General features: G+C 44.8%; 1 protein-coding gene and 1 long non-coding RNA gene across 7 annotated transcripts in view; one reads left to right on the forward strand and one right to left on the reverse strand.

The window, feature by feature from the left end:
- Positions 1-15,669, forward strand: part of PDZD2 (PDZ domain containing 2) — a 395,186-nt gene that overhangs the window by 176,698 nt on the left and 202,819 nt on the right. The window contains exon 1 of one of the 6 annotated variants that reach the window (XM_070476537.1): positions 9,439-9,612. The exons of the other annotated variants lie outside the window; for them this stretch is intronic. The gene's annotated coding sequence lies outside the window, so the exon portion shown is untranslated. Of the gene's footprint in view, positions 1-9,438; positions 9,613-15,669 lie in introns of those variants that run through there. 6 annotated transcript variants of the gene reach the window in all.
- LOC110133278 (uncharacterized) lies at positions 8,021-9,177 on the reverse strand. Its single transcript, XR_002312743.2, has 2 exons — positions 9,044-9,177; positions 8,021-8,368 (listed from the first exon to the last, which is right to left on the reverse strand). It is a non-coding gene; the product is annotated as an uncharacterized lncRNA (long non-coding RNA).

Below are 15,669 nucleotides of genomic sequence, written 5' to 3' on the forward strand. Positions count from 1 at the left end.
GACAGAGGTGTCTGTCCTTTCTAACGAAGCTTTCTAACCAATTTATCTCATTCCACAGATGGAAAACAGTATTTCTAACCTCCATTTCAGTAACTGCAGAACCTTCCGCTGCAAATTTAGGTAGTGATATTTCAGATGTGTGCTGCTGGGTGCACTCTGATAAGTACCCTTCAAACGTCAGCTGATGGCCTCTGGAGTGTAGATTACGATTGTCATCACTTGATAGCCTATATCAAAATATTTTAAAATAAATCTCAGATGATATAAAGAATGGATAGGAACTTTCCAGGCAAGAGACAGACAGACATCAGCAAAACTCCTGAGTAAATTCACAGGTTAGCTCTTCTTAGTTGATGAGAATTAAGCTCATGTAAATAAACCGGGAGGAACTTAAACGTCAAAGATTTTTTTCACATTAAGGTCCATAGGAGTGGCTTGGCATCTTTTTTCATTTGTACAGTGGGAATAATAATAGTATCTGCCATGTGGGTATGAGGGGGAGGATTAAAAGAGACTACAAAGAAAATCTTGGCATGATCCCTGGTACACAGTGAATGCCCAATAAACATTAGCTACAATAGTTTTTACTGTTGTTGTTGTTAGTACTAAGATAGTAATAGTGGTTTTCCCAGAGTCTAAACCAATATCTGATTCATAGTAGGCACTCAATAAGTGATTTTAGGGATGAATGTTTTATACTCATTCATTCAACAACTATTCATTGGGCACCTGAATGTGCCAGAAACAGTGCTAGGCTCTGGGAATAAAATAGTAAACAAGGCCACAGTCTATAAGGGTAATCAGACAAGTGAATGAGCAGTGGAGATGCTACTGAAGCTGCAAAGATGGCCTCAAGTGTATTCCAGGGGAGGGTCAGGGTGGGAACCCAGAAGGTGATGTCTGGAGAGGTGAATAGGAATTGGTTAAAGGTGAATCCAGAAGGTGGTTAAGAGTGCAAAGGACAATCCCAGCCTAGATTGTTCAGGCACCCAAGGCAAGAAAGAACCTACCTTGCTCTTATAGTTCCAGGCAAGTAATTTAGTTCAGGTACTTAAGCTTAAACATGACTAGAAATTCAAGTTAAGTTTTAGATTGTCTCATATACAGTCACACAAAAAAATCATTCATGGATTCTGACTATAAAAGATGAAGAATTCTTAAGTTCTTAGAACTTAAGAAGTAGATGTTGCCACTCAGTCTGCAGAATGGGAGACAGAAGAATCTTTTGGATTTCTGGCTTGTGTTAATGTGATTTATGCTGCATCCCAGAATGTAGGCTTTTATTCTTGGGTTTCCAGTTCTTGCAACCAATCTTACCTGTTGAAAGTTTCAAGTAATGACCACATGTCCTTTTTTCTTCCACTGTGTTTTTCAATCCATGTTCTGAATGAAAGTTCACTGGATTGAGCTCTAGGTAGTGTGTGATTGTTGCAGGGGTGGGTGATTGACTAGGGTAGAGAGCTGAATAAATTCTTCCATGGTCTTCTGGCTGTTATACTGTATCTTTAGGGTGGAGAACAGAATTAATGAAGGAGCATTTGTAGACTAATAGCTAAGTCACTTGGGAAGCCACCAGTGAGAAGGAGCTGGCCTTCGTCTTAGTTCTCCAGCTCTCCTAGGACGAAATTTAACATCACTTTCATTGGGCTCAGACTCCAGTATTATATTGAGTCTATTTCGGAATTCCTTTCATTGGGCATGGATATTTGAAGGTTCTGGTTCCAGGTTAATTGTGGTGGTTTAGTTGCTAAGTCGTGTCCAATTCTTGTGACCCCATGGGCTATAGCCCGCCAGGCTTCTCTGTCCATGGAGATTCTCCAGGCAAGAATACAGGAGTGGGTTGCCATTTCCTTCTCCAACCAGAACCTCTGCCATGAATAGACCACACTCTCAAGTGTTTTCAGTGAAGTATCTTAGAACTCCTATACTCACTTACCCATTAATCCAAAGGTTTACTCAACAAAGATTTACTGAATACCTCCAGTAAGTAGCACAGTACTGTGAAAAATAAGGAAAGGGAAGAGAATGGAAACCTTTATTTTTGATACATTTTTAATAGCTGGTAGCAGAGTGTCTCAGCCTTGGCACTCTTGCTACTGATATTTTGGATGGATAATCCTTTATTGTGGGGGCCTGCCCCATGCTTTGTAGGATGTTTAGCAGTACTGCTGGTCTCTATCCACTAGATGCCCATAGGGCCCCAACCCCCCCCCCCACAGTTGTGACTATCAAAAATATCTCCATACATTGCCAAATGTCCCTTGGGGGTCAAAATAGCTGGTGGTTGAAAATCACTGTCTTACAACATCAGGCATCATCCCATATTGTATCCTTCATATACATTGTCTCATTTAATCTCCCCTTTTCAGCAAGCCCTTAAACATTATAGCTTGAATATGAGAATAGGAAGTGTTACATGATTACCTAGAGTCTCATGGGTAATAACTATGAGATTTGGACTTTAGTTCTAGATCTTCCCAATTCTTCTATATCCCCAGACTGCCTTGCAACACACAGTCCTGACTCCAAGAAGCTTAAGATTTATTGGATGTGCTTGGGTATTTCCATAAGATGGTACAAAAAAATTTGAACAAACTTTTTGGCCAACCCAATAGTTGGAGAGATGTGTTATGAGGCAAGTCACAGTTGTGTTCATTGCAGAATAAGTGATATGAGCACGCAGGAGAGAGGTGCCTTAGGGAAGTCAAGGATCGCATCCTGCAGAGGTTAGAATGCTCTTTGAATATTTATGGATAAATATTTTGATTTGGATAGTGATTTCTTTGTTGAGCAGTAACAAGATTTAAGATTTGGACAGGTAGCATCAGACAGCAATTAAGAGCAGGTGCTGGTTCCAGGTGGAATCTGAGTTCCAGCTCCTCTGCTTACTAGTTGTGTGACCCATGAGCTAATTAGGTAATCTTTTGGCTCAGTTTTGTTTTTGATGGGTTGATAATAATAGTACATATTCTTAAGCCCCTGAGGGGAGGGCATGGCAACCCACTTCAGTATTCCTGCTTGGACAATCCCATGGACAGAAGAACCTGAGGAGCTATATTTCATAGGGTCACAGAGAGTCCGACACAACTGAAGTGACTTAGCACACATTCTTAAGATTATAATAAGAATTTAACGAGTTAATATGTGAAGGGCTTAGAAACAAGACCCAACATCCAGTAAGTGCTCAACAGATGCTGACTACTTAGTATTTGATTCTGTTGAACTTCAAATAGTTTAGAATCTATATGGTAAATAATGGGAGTTTTGAATCAAGGCCTGCAAAGATGTTCCACAGATATTGCAATCCCCCTTCCAGTGTTCATGCAAAATCATAAATTGGTTATCTTTGGGTCAGAAACCAGCGTCTGGCTCTAGAGCTGTTCCTGAAGAATCTGTTCAAATGGCTCAAAATCTTTGTGGGGGCTTCGGGGTTGAAGCATCTAAGACATCTTTCCAACATCTTTCATTCAAAAAGAAAAGAGGCAGCTTGAGCATCTGTTCAGACATTCATTCACTCATCCATCCATTCAGCCATCATTTACTGAGTACCTTTTTTATTCTAGGCATCATGTTTCTATTAACTACATCTGGAATGCCAGTAAGTCACCCCTCTGCCCATGTGTTGGCTGAAAGTTTATTGGATAGAATTGTCACTGTTTAGTTTTAAGACAATTCAAAGCTATTTCTGTGGCTTGTGTTAAAATCCTGAGGTTTCTTCTTGTGCTCCACTTGGTACCACTGCTGGGCTTTTTAGTTTATGGAGATCTGATGGCTCTGGATGTGGTTGGGGATCTTCTCCTGGGAATTTCCTCTTCCTTCCCCTCTCCAGCTTTTTATAACTACATAAGGTTTAGATCTGTTCACAAACACTTGGGTAATTATGCCCCTCTCTGTTTATAAACTCAGGATAAATTGTCCTAATGGGAAAATATCTGTCCTTTGCCGTAATTTGGATCAAGGCTTTTAATTTTTTGTTTGTGTGTGGTTCATTTGCCTTTCTAAAAATCATTTTGATGTCTGTTTCACTTATGAATCATCTATTGCTGATATACAACAGCACTCAGTAAACCCTACTAAAAATCTATTCTTGATCTAAAAGCATTTGATGCTGGGAAAATGTAACTCACATATGCCTTTCTCATGGATACTGAATTAAAGGAAACAGTTGGATTTTAAGACTCTTAGGGAACATCTGATAAGAGGCCCATAGAAATGACCCACCAGAGCCTTGATCACCAGTATGCTGGAAAAACACAATCCAGCTCAATTTGCTTTAAAGCATCAAAGTCATAATGCATTTGTATTCATTCATTTAACAGTCATGAGACACCTACTATGAGCAAAATTAGACTATAGATGAATAGGTGTTTCTTATTAATAAAATATAGATAGATTTTGATTAGATTTTTAGCTTTGTGGGAGACTGCAAAGCATACTTCTGATTAGAAGGCGAAGTCAGCCCTTCCTATATGCTGGGGAAAAAAACAACTATATTTCCCAGGTGACGTACATGTGTGGAAGACTTGGTTTTTAATCAGTTTGCACCAACAAGAATAAATGCTTTCTTTTGCAGTGTTTCCTCCCTCCCAAAAGCTAAAACTAATCAAGGAGAGGCAGTAGTTTAGTGGTTAAGCACACCCTTTTGAGTCAGATTAAATAGGTTTGAATTGGGACTCCAACATTTACCAGCTGTGTTACTTAACCTCATTGTGTTACTTAACTGTGTTACTTAACTCAGTTTCCTTGTGTTAGAGTAAGGCTAATAATTATATCTACTTCACAGGGATACTGAAAAAATTAATGAGATAGGCAACCTACATAAAGTAGCTAGCACAATGCCCAACATAATTGTAGGAAGAGTTTAATTCATAGCTATTATTATCATTAGCATCATCAACTAATATTTGTGTGCTCATTAAACAAAAGGAAATGCTGTCCTGGGGCTTCCCTGGTGACTCAGTGGTAAAGATCGCACCTGTTAATGCAGGAGACTCGGGTTCGATCCCTCTAGTGGGGAAGACTGGAGAAGGAAATGGCAACCCGTTCCAGTATTCTTGCCTGGAGAATCCCATGGACACAGGAGCCTGGTGGGCTACAGTCCATGCGGGTTGCAAAGAGTCAGATATGACTTAGCAACTTAACAAAAACAACAATGATACCCTATACATAGAAACTATATAGAGGACTGCATCTATAAAATATGCTTACCAGTGTCAGAAGTTGAGCGTATTTTTAGAGATACCCACCCAATAAACCGGAAAGGATAACCTGGGCTCATCTGGGATTTGAATCCGGGGCCTCTCGCACCCAAAGTGAGAATCATACCCTTAGACCAACGAGCCACCCCTCAACATACAGAAAACTAAGATCATGGAATCTGGTCCCATCACTTCATGGCAAATAGATGGGGAAACAATGGAAACAGTGACAGACTTTTTTTGGGCTCCAAAATCACTGCAGATGGTGACTGCCACCATGAAATTAAAAGACACTTGCTCCTTGGAAGAAAAGTTATGACCAACCTACACAGCATATAAAAAGAAGAGATATTACTTTGCCAACAAAGGTCCATCTAGTCAAAGCTATGGTTTTTTTCAGTAGTCATATATGGATGTGAGAGTTGGACTATAAAGAAAGCTGAGTGCAAAAGAATTGATGCTTTTGAACTGTGGTGTTGGAGAAGACTCTTGAGAGTCCCTTGGACTGCAAGGAGATCCAACCAGTCCATCCTAAAGGAAATCAGTCCTGAATATTCATTGGAAGGACTGATGCTGAAGCTGAAACTCCAATACTTTGGCCACCTGATGCGAAGAGCTGACTCACTGGAAAATACCCTGATGCTGGGAGAAGAAGGGGATGACAGAGGATGAGATGGTTGGATGGCATCACCATAGGCTCTGGGAGTTGGTGATGGACAGGGAGGCCTGGCGTGCTGCAGTCCATGGGGTTGCAAAGAGTCGGACATGACTGAGCGACTGAACTGGACTGACCCAATAAACAAAGGTCTGATGAGATGTGCGAATATGTTTGAAGAGAGACTTGTAGTCTCACAGCACCCTGTTTCTGACTTAGGGAACATGGATCTTAGGACCCCTGCCCCCCACATTAATGGGGTGATGAGGACTACTGCAGCCCTAGAAGGAAAGGAAAGGAGTTCTCCAGCCTGGCTTCTGCCTAAACATGGAAGCCTATCTCTAGGATGGAGCCTGAGAGGTGAAGACTGCACAGTGATGTCAATGTCAAGTCAGTTAACATTAGCATCAAGCATGTCCTCTTTGAGTCTGACCCACATTTTAATGTTGCATTTTGAGTCTTACCTCTTCTGTCTTCTGTAGAGATGAACAACAGCTGGTCGGTGTCCTCTTTATAATAACCTTTCAAATGGGAGGGGAAGACTGTTAAGTTTGCCTTTAGTCACTTTTTCACTCTAGACTAAACAACTCCAAATCCTTTAACCTTCCCTCATAGGTTCTATTTTCTCTCTCTTTAATCATTTTGGTTTTCCTCTGGACCCTTTCCAGTGTCTCCACTTTGCCCTTAAAATAAGGGGCCTCAGACTGGATCTACCATCCTATTAAGGGTCTGTCTGCTGCCAAATTCTTTATCATTGGGGAGGGAGACATGGGGATATACTTTCCTTTCATGTCAGACTCCCAACAAGCGAATTCACCCCGCTGTTGTATTGCTTATTTCTTATCAGTACAACACACAGATTCCTTTTAAATAACATGATCTGCTGTGATCCTCACATCTTTGTCAGTTTTTCTCCAATCTAGATATTAAGCCCCTTTTATGCCTGTCATTTGATCATCACCCTCAGGATACTACTTCTGTAATCAGCCGTCACACTGAACTTGAAACTTTATCATGAAACATTTCCTTCATGTGTTGAAGCCAATTTGGATTCTCCTAGCATATCAGTAATTCCCACTGCAATTAATATTATTTGTAGACTCTGGGTGTGCTCAAAGCAATTTTAAGTATTATTTAAACCAGAGCTAGGGTAAAATTGGAGGCCATGTTTTAAGCACCCTTTTGTTTTCTGAGCCATTGATCTCTTTTCCAGTCTGCAGTAAAACCCGGTGAGGAAAAGACAGACCAGATCGTATCTTTCTGGCTTGCTGATGAGAATGTCATATGCATTCAAAAGCTTTCCTGAAATTAAGATATTGTACAGATGTGGTCAAATTTTAATTCTCAGCACATACACACCCTAAACTGAGCTTAGGCACAGAGTTGGTGGGGGAAGAGGGAATATTTATTTGCATTATGCTTAAAATCATGGATTTCCTTTAAACAGCATTGATTTGCACATCATAAATTACATACCAGATGGAAGGAGTAGAGAGAGTTAGAAGAAAACTGGAAGTGGAGAAAGCAATCAGAAGGAAGAAAGGGAGCCCTTCTGAAATTATTATTAGAAGATTATTCAATTTGAACCTAATTCCCATAAAATTTATCAGATATGGAGATGCCACATAAAAGTATGCTAATGAATCCACCAAGAATACCACCTCCTGGCAGAAGAGAGGGAAAAGGGAAGTGGGGAGGAGCTAACATTCACTGGAACCCTTAGAATATATTGCAAGGCAGTCACTTTCTGTTAGAGACTTTTGATACACTTGGCTTTACCTAAAATCATCAGCCTAACTTGCTTTGACCCAGGAATTGCAATATTTTGAGGACTGGCTTGCGAAAGCTTGTTCTTACTGGGCACATGTACTGTTCTCTTAACCTCCATTGTCATTGCTGGCTGCAATGCCCATCCCTCCTTGAGATATACTTTATCCTGGGGTCTTGTGTCCTTCCAGTATTTCCAAAGGAGGTCTGTCTCTGGGTTTGCTGTTGTGCCAACCTGAAGGAAGCAACTGGGACTGGTGATTATGATCAGTACTTACCATGTGCTCTGTGGGCTGCTTCCAAGAGTGGGCAGATGTCCAGGAGAGCCTGGACATGGGTTGGCCCCTCCCAGGCTCTCATTACCCTTTCCAGTGGCAATAATGATACTGAGAACTGAAGCTTGCTTTTGCCTGCTCCTTTTTAATTAATTGCTTTGAATTCTACCAGATTTGTCCATTGAAGAACTGTGGGATACCCAGGAAGCAAACCATAGCTTAGAGACACAGGGGTGGGGAGCAGGACTGGGGACAAGATTCTGGCATGAACCCCATGGGGTGGGGTGAAGTGTGTGCCTGTGTGGCACGCAGCTTCAGGCTGTAGGGAGATTTGTGCCTTTCCACCACAGGAGGTCCCCAGATCTGTCGTTCCCCCTGGGAGCTCCAGCCTGGATCCCTTCCGAAGCCAGGTGAAAACGTGTTTTGAGCAGAAGATCCTTGATGGTTTGAGGTTTGGCACAGCGATGCTTTTCCTTTTCAACAAGTGTTCCAAGTGGGAAAAAGGAATAGAACACAATTGAAGTTTTGAAAAGCAACCTCTTCACGCAATGAAATGTGGGGCGACCCCACCCCCCTCCGCAGGCCCCCACCCTTGCTCTAAGAAAAGCAAACACTCTTTTCCTGTCTTATTTGTATTCCCATTAATTTAAGACAGGAAGCCCTCAGTGGGTGTGATGTAAACAATTCAGCCTCGTGGGTCGGGCTTCCTCATCAGCTTGCAGCTGGAGAGACGTCTGCGCGGCCCGAGCCCATTCATGCCTCTCCGGGGGATGGCTCGTTGACTGAACCCCGCAGAAGACGGGAGGGGCGCGGGAGCCCGAAAAGGTATAAAGGAAATGCTTCAGTCGTGCAGTCACCGGCGATTGTAATTCAGCAGTGGTGAATTTGGTTTCTCCAGCAGAAAGAATCTCACTGCAGCTTTCTGGAAAGTTGCCTGCTAGCTTGCCCAGTGCGATGGTTGTGATTCTGGTGTGGGGCTCCCCCTCACTCCACCCCACCCCCAGTAGGGACCCATGGTGCCGCCGATTATGAAACGGAGCGGTTATGAAATGAATTGATGTCGGGGAGCTGGAGCTCCTCGCGGCGGCTGGAGGGAGAACTTTTGACCGGGCGAGGGTTATCTGGGTGGGGCTTTTTTCTTCTCAGACCTGCTCCCAGTTACCGCCGGAAGCTCCGGAACAAGTTGACAGAAACAAAAGGTGTCCGCATCAGAAACCCCAAACTCCCCGAAATCTCCCCGGGGCGGTTTCCTTTTCCGACTGCGAAGGGGGTGGGGGTGGGGGGAGTGACCGGGGAAGGGGTTCTGGAATGCCGTGGAGTTTTGACAAGTGAGCCAGGGGAGTGACGAGGCGAGCCGGGATTCCATTACAGTCCTTTTCAAAACCTCCCAAGCTAGGCTGGCGGAGGGGGAGTCCTCCCGCAGACCTGCCGCGCTCTGAGCGGGGCGCTCGGGGCTCCCCGCGGCAACCGTGCTCCGGAAGGGCCGTCGCGGGGCGCGCAGGGGGCCGGCTTCCCGGGCGGGGCGCGCGCGCTGAGCGGCCCCGCCCCGCCCCGCCCGCGCCCAGCAGGTGATTAGGCTCCGGCTCGGCCCCGGGGCGTGCGAGCCCCGCCCGGGAGCGAGGATTACCCGGGGCCGGCTGCTCCCGACCGAACCTCCGCCGAAGACGTCGAGAGGAGACCCCCCCCCCGCCCCCCGAAGGTGACTTCAGAACTGGAGGTAGGAATCTGCTTTGGCAGACAAAAACCTCAGATCCGTCCCCCATCCGATCCGGCTTTGGGGTGCCGACTGAGGCTGCTTGCGGGGGTGTGGAAATTGAGCCCCAGCCTCCTCGGAGAAACACCCACCGCCGCCGAACGCCCGCGGCGCTCATCTCGCAGACCCCTTGGGTGTCTTGTTTTTCATTTGGGGGCTTTGCGTGTTTACGGATGGTTTGTGCTTCTTGGGAGGAGTACCCGACGAGGTACTGGTTTGTCAATTGCTAGACGGAAGGAGGCGCCCTGAGTGTGTGTATATGTGTGTGTGTGTGAGCGGCGGAGTGGAGGGGAGAGAGGGACAAGTCCGGGGGTCTCCAGAGCCAAGGTCCTGACAGTCACGCGGAAAAGCAGTGCTGTTGAAGTCCAGGAAGCGGGAGAGGGTGTCCAGCAAACAGGCATCTGTTAACGCTGCCCTCATCCCCCTGCTGCTCGCTACGGCCAGCAGGGAGGGAGCCTGGCTACAGCATAGCTGCCGCTCCTGCCAGCGGGAACTATTTATGATCCCTCAAGTGCTCCTAATCGCCTTTGGGGATAGATCTTCGCCCTGAACTACTAAACAGCCTGTTTGGACAACTCCCCCACCCACCCCTAATTCACAAAATGTTTTGATTGTCGCATCCACAAATCAAAGGTTTTAAAGATGAGGGCTTTGGGGAAAGAGAAGGACATTTTCTGTCCTATTGCAGCTCTCTTGTAAGCAGTTTGTAAACAGTAGGAGTGAAATTAAGTCAAATTTTGTCTGATGAGATGGGGGGGTTGGTAAAGAGGAGGAAACTACAGCTGTCACCCTGGGAACCACTTCTGGGAGAGTAGATTTCTGTGAATGTAAATAGTAAATGCTTTTCATAAAAATAGGTCAGGCTGAGTTATATATCGTAAGGGGGATGGCATAAACTCTAACAGAGAAGTATCTTTAAATACACATAAAATACAGTACTTTCAGCCTTTAGCCTTTGCATTCCTATACTGGAGGAGCATGGTAGGCTACAGTCCATGAGGTCGCAAAGAGTCAGACACAACTGAGCGACTTCACTCACTCACTCACTCACTGTTTTGCAACTGTACGTTGACTTTGCAAATGAATTGAAAAGGTACAAGGGGATCTGTGTTTGTGCTTATTTGCTCAGTTGTGTCCGACTCTTTTCGACCCCATGGACTACCAGGCTCCTCTGTCCATAGAATTTTCCAGGCAGGAATACTGGAGCAGGTTGCCATTTCCTACTCCAGGGGATTTTCTGACCCAGGGATCGAACCCGTGTCTCCTACATTGGCTGGTGGATTCTTTACCACTGAGCCACATGGAAAGACCCACAAGGGATTTTCCCTACCACCATATGCTAATCTGGTGGTTAATCTCACTAACCTGTAGAAGGCCACAGCACTTCTTTTACTGAGGTGTTAACAAAGTTAACAAGGCCCACCTACAGTTAATTGCTTTCAGGGCTGCTGGTCAAACCCATTGTCCCTCTTGTTCTGCCTCTGGGACCCACAGGTAGGTGAGCTTTAGGAAACCAGGCCTGTGCCAGACTCTAAAAAAAAGAGTCCTCAGAGAGTGCTACACCGAGAAGCAGCAGAAATAGGATGCACCAGGTAAAGTGATGGGGAAACCAGTGTGGACCCAGGGTTTCAGGCTTGCCCATGCCCTTTCAGCCTTGATCTCTGTGAGCTGGTGCAGCTGAGCGTAATTGTCTGCGGAGATAGAGTCAACCTCTTCTAACCCATGGGGGAAGGAAGACAGCCTGCCTGAAGAGCAGCAGGGTGTCCCCAAACCACCTTTCTGCTTGCCTTCTTTATTCTGTAAGATGCCCAACCACATGCTTGGCACACACAGCTCCCTTTAATCCCCTATCCCTGCTAATCTCAGTAATTCAAGCAGGTCATACTCAGTACTTGTTTCCTTGACGGGGAAGAGGGACCCCATTCCTGCCTGTTTCCTGGGTCATCAAGTTCTTGTCTCGCCTGCTTTGCCAGGTGCTCAGCCTTTGCTGCCTTTAGCATCAACTCTTCCTTCTCTGTCTCTCAGAGGTTTCACCAGATACCTTTGCTGCTTAGAGAAGCAGGTTCTCCTGATCTCTGCCTGGGTTTTCATTCTGGAATCTGATTCATTGCCTGAGCGTCCCTTCTTTCCTTATCAAAGCTGTTCATAGACATAATTGGAAAGTCATACATTTCTAAAAGGCTTGTACATAGAAACAGCAGTTATTTGACCCACCCCTCACCAGCCTCAGCTTCGTGCCCCACAGACAAGAGCTTCAACTTTGCCCATGTTTCTAGCAGGCGTGTCCTGTTTGTTCCACCTGGTCCATCCCTCTGGCTGAGCCTTCTGGCCTCCTTCACTCTGGAGTTGCTGCCAGGGCCAGAGGCACAGTTGTCATCCTGGAATTCCTTATCACATCAGGGATTCATTTTACTCTTCATGTGACATCCCTTGTTTTTTTAGACCCACCTCTTCCTTCTTTGCTTCTGCTCTCTTGCTCGTAACATCTTCTAGTAGTTCTGAGAAAGACTGCCTGGGAAATAAGTTTTTTGAGATCTTCAAAGTTAGATTAATAGGGGTATGAACTCTGTGTTGGAAGTCCGTTCCTGAATTTGGAAAGCTTTGTTCTTCTCGGTTCAGTATTGCCATTGAGATGTCTGTCATTCTAACTCCTGATGCTTTGAATATAATCATTTCCCCTTCTCTGAAAGATTTTCTTGTCTTTGTAATGTCCTTTCTGTCTATAATGAAATCTCATTCAGTTCACCTTGCTGTGTCTTTTTTTTTCATCAATTTACTTGGCTTTCAGTGGACCTTCTCAATCTGAAAATCATGTCCTTGAGTTCTGAACTGTTTTATGGAATATTTAAAAAAGTGATTTCTGTTCCCTTCTGGAACACATATTAAGTTGAAATGGGGGCCTCATACATTGAATCTCTAATTTTCTTACTTTTTCCCTATGTTTGCTCCTTTTTTAAAAAAAGTTTTACTTCCATATTTCCTCATTTTATCTTCCAACCCATGTATTGAATTTCCATGTCTGTCATCAAATTCCTTATTTCCAAGAGCTCTTTATTTTTTTTTTCCAAGAGCTCTTTAAAAATCTCCCAGATTTTCTTTTTATAACCTCCTGTTCTCCTTTCATAGATGAAAAGCTTTTCAACCCTCAACTCTCATCAAGGATCACAGTGGCAGTTTCTTTGGAGTGTCCCTCCGCCCCCTGTGCTGTTTGTTTTCCTCTGATTTCCTCTTAGTGTTTGTTTTGAAATCTTTTGCATGTTACAGGCTTTTCTCAAATGTCTGAGGGTCCTGGAACTGACTGCTGAGAAGTTAACTGGAAGGTCTGCACGCCTGGATGGAGCTGACACCCAGGATCAGTTCCACCTTTCCAAGAAGGAACACCTAGTACAGTGTTTTAGAACCTGGAACAATTCCTGGCATGCAATAAACTTTCCATTTAAGTTGCCCAAGTATTTGAATGATGTTGGATCTTGCTAGGGGTCAGGTAGTAGTGATTACAAAGAGCACCCCAGTTGAGTCACATGTGCGGCCAGCTGTAGGATTATCCTGCTCAGGGATTTTATTGGAGGATTCCCACCTGTGGGTGGAAGGTCTTTCTCTCAAAGGAAGCTGAAGAGAAATCCCAATGCTGAGGGGGATTGGTGGCTGCTGCATTCTATGAGCCAGACTCAGATGGAGACCAGGAAGCCAGCATTTGGTATGGAACCTTCTCCCATTTCCCTGTTTCTAAGCATGCCCCTTCTCAGCTACACTGAAGTGTCTCTGAGTCCACTGTGACTCTGAATTCAGCAGAGCAAATAGGTTGCAGAATGCAGGCAGTCACTTTGAAGCCAGGACTGAGAGGGGAGACCCAGGGTCTGACAGCTTCTGGCACAGACTCACAGCCAACTCTCCTGCTTTAGGGCCCCTGACCCCCTCAGTGCCTGGTGTCCCAAATTCCAGAGACCCTGGAGCTCAGCTTCCAGGCTTCCCATCCTGCTGTACTAGGCTTCAGCTTTCTTCCCTCTGCTAAGTCAGTTACCATGGGTTAGACCACTTTACAACTTCCAAAATTTTGTTGCATTGTTTCTTCTTTTTAAGAGTTTAGTGAACCTGTCCTGCCCCGCCCAGTGTAAAAAACTTTTCTCTCATTTCAGTCCATCATGATTTACTGGCAAGTGCCTCTCCCTTCTCTCAGTTCTTCTGTTTTTAACACTTCTGCTGCGGGTGCCCCCTTGAGACAGAATACTAATAGGCCACGATGTACTGTCAGCTCAGCAGTGATCATTAAAGATGTCCAGGCCCTGGATAGAGTGGTTCTTGGGCATTTATACCAGTTATGTTAGCATCTTCTCCATCAGGTCAGTGATTCTTCTCGGTATGTGTGGAGTATCAGGCAGAAGCATTTCTGAATGGGTTTGAAGCTGTGGCTTACCAGAGTTCTATCTGTGAGAATAACCGTAGAGCATGCTAACTCCTGAAATACATTCATATTCATTTCTTCCTTTGGTCCTGGCCAGAAGCCTGTTGCAGGCTCAGTGGTCACATGGACCTGGTAGCATCCGTTATGTGAGATGATTCGTTCACTTCATTTGTGGTACCTCCATCCCACACCCCAAGGATGTGTACAGGAAAGAGTGTGTGATCCAGGTCTGGGCAATGAGGTGTGAAGGAATGTCTTTTGCGGAGCTTTTTGGGGGAAGTGTGCTCATTACCAAAAAAAAAGACACACAAACGAACCTTTTGCTTTCTTGGCACGTTGCTGTCTAGAACTACTGTAGACATCTTGCCACCAGCCTTAGAGAGCAGATCCCTGAGTGTCCTCAAGATGCACCGTTATTTCTCCATTCTTCCCAACCTGTGAGATGATGAATTTCCTCCTTGTTCAAGCCGTTTGGAATTGGGGTTTGGTATCATTTGCTGCCAAGCCGACACAGGTGGATGTTGATCTACACGCCGTCTCATTTCCAAAAGGAGTTAAGCGCACCCTGGGCTCACCTTACGGAAGATCTGAGCTGCCTGATCCCTCATTCTGATTCCAGGGAGGATTCTTCTCTACTCTGGTGATTTCCAGGCAGATGAAAGTAATTTTATTCTTTCTTCCAACTTCAAAGGAAAGAATAACCAATGAGACAGTTGGAGGGGAAAAGAGGATTCCTTTGCTTTGGAGATTGCTAGCCAGTCCCAACCAGAGAACTTCTTGGGGCTGTCCCAGAAATGAAGACTGTTCTTAAAACGGTGAGGTCACGAGGACACCCCACGTACTGCAGCCTGTGACAAGCCAAGCACTTGTTACCACTCACCGCTGCAGTGGTTGGGACTGGCAGGCCTGTTTGCACACTTGGTATCATTTCCTCTGTCTTCCACCCTTTGTCTTTTGTGCATCCCAGACTTGGGGAAGCTTGTAAGATGAAATAAACTCCGGAAGTGCTCAGTGGAATGCAGGAAAAAGTAGATAGACTGTTCCAGTTTTCTCCAGTCTGACTCAAGTGCAATGATGCTCTTCTCTCTTTCTGAACGGGAGACCCTCCTGATCTCTTCCATTCCCAGTTCAATGTTAGCCCGAAGGGAAGGCTTTGATTGCCCTTAGCATTATAGCATCATGTTCCTGTTTGTATCTGCATCCCTCACCAAACCAAGACTGTAAGGATGGGCACCTCATATTGTGCCAGGCACTATTACAAGCTTTACACTATGAACTTAACCTCACAGTGATCCTGTGGAGAGGGTACCATTATTATTCCTGTTTTACAGTGGAGATGACGTGAGGCACATGGTATTTTAGGGAAATTGCTCAAGGTTGTCCAGCTTTTCAGGAGTGAAGCAGAGATTCAGACATTGGCAGTCTGGTTCTGTGCTATATAACATGTATGCTTCATGCTATATAATTCATCATTACAGCCGGAACACCCTTACACCATCTGTAGTATACAATAGGGATTCAGCTGTTACTGTGAGTGAATAAATGCAAGGATTTTTCATGTCATTACTGACTCATTAATTTTAACAGCAGCATATTTCCCTATCAGGTTAAAGCACCAT

Source organism: Odocoileus virginianus, chromosome 14, assembly GCF_023699985.2.
Source record: "Odocoileus virginianus isolate 20LAN1187 ecotype Illinois chromosome 14, Ovbor_1.2, whole genome shotgun sequence".
NCBI lineage: Eukaryota > Metazoa > Chordata > Mammalia > Artiodactyla > Cervidae > Odocoileus > Odocoileus virginianus.